General features: G+C 42.7%; 1 non-coding gene across 1 annotated transcript; it reads right to left on the reverse strand.

Moving 5' to 3' along the window:
• Nucleotides 1–839: 839 nt before the first annotated feature.
• TRNAP-CGG (transfer RNA proline (anticodon CGG)) lies at nucleotides 840–911 on the reverse strand. The gene has a single exon. It is a non-coding gene; the product is annotated as a tRNA-Pro (tRNA).
• Between the last annotated feature and the right edge of the window lie 540 nt (nucleotides 912–1,451).

Raw genomic sequence — 1,451 nt, forward strand, 5'->3', positions numbered from 1 at the left:
CTTTATTTTCTTCTTCTCCTACTCACTGATTATCAACCAACAGATTAAGAATTGAATCATTCATTGATTGAAAATAAGAAGGGTAAGGGCTTCTTTACTACAAAAAGTTTTGGTGGATTGGAGGGGTAAGGGATACCCCTCACAAACTATTACAAGGGGCATTTCTGGAATCTAACTCGAGACCTCTCGTGCCCAAATCGAGAATCATACCACCTTACAAGGACGAGATTTTGGAGGATTGGACGGGTAAGGGATACCCCTCGCAAACTATTAGAAGCGGCATTTCTAGAATCGAACTCTAGACCGCTCGCACCCGAAGCAAGAATCATACCACTACATTAAATGTCCTTACAAGGAAGAGGTTTTGGAGGATAGTACAGGTAAGGGATACCCCTCACATTTTGGAGGATTGGAGGGGTAAGGGATACCCCTCACAAACTAATTGAACTCGAGACCGAAGCGAGAATCGTATCACTACACCAAATACCCTTACAGGGGATACCTCACAAGGCAATTTTTTTGGAGGATTGAACAAGGCGCATTTCGAGAATCAAACTCAAGACCACTCGCACCCGAAGCGAGAATCATACCACTAGACCAAATGCCCTGAGAAGGGAAGATATTTTGGAGGATTGAATGAGAGGCATTTCCAGAATCGAACTCGAGACCTTTCGCACCTGAAGCGAGAATCATACCACTAGACCAAAGGGAAGATGTTTTGGAGGATTGAACAAGGGGCATTTCGAGAATTGAATTCGAGACCACTCGCACTCGAAGCGAGAATCATACCACTAGACCAAATGCCCTGAAAAGGGGAAATATTTTGGAGGATTGAATAAGGGGCATTTCGAGAATCGAACTCGAGACCTCTCGCACCCGAAGCGAGAATCATACCACTAGACCAAATGCCCTTACAAGGAAAGATTTTTTGGAGGATTGAATAAGCGACATTTCGAGAATCCAACTCAAGACCTTTGACACCTGAAGCGAGAATCATACCACTAGACAAAAAGCCACAAGGAAGAAATTTTGGATTATTGAACAAGGGGCATTTCAAGAGACCTCTAGCATGCTCAAGCGAGAACCATACCACTAGACAAAAAGCCACAAGGAACAAATTTTGGATTATTGAACAAGGGGTATTTCAAGAATAGAACTCGAGACCTCTCACACTCGAAGCGAGAATCATACCACTAGACCAAATGCCCTTACAAGGGAAGATTTTTTGGAGGATTGAACAAGGGGCGTTTCGGGAATCGAACTTGAGACCTCTCGCGCTTGAAGCGAGAATCATACCATTAAACTAAATGTCCTTACAAGGAAGATATTTTGGAGGTGTTAAAAATTAGGTAAGTAATTATGCAAGGGTTAATTAGTACCTAATTATGTGATGATTTGATAAGCGGAAGATTAAGTGATATGTGTGTGTATGGGTGTGAGAGGAAGAGAGA

This window comes from Azolla caroliniana, unplaced genomic scaffold (genome assembly GCF_043228905.1).
Source record: "Azolla caroliniana isolate FFs.n. ecotype wild unplaced genomic scaffold, voAzoCaro1.0.p SCAF_12, whole genome shotgun sequence".
Taxonomy (NCBI): domain Eukaryota; kingdom Viridiplantae; phylum Streptophyta; class Polypodiopsida; order Salviniales; family Salviniaceae; genus Azolla; species Azolla caroliniana.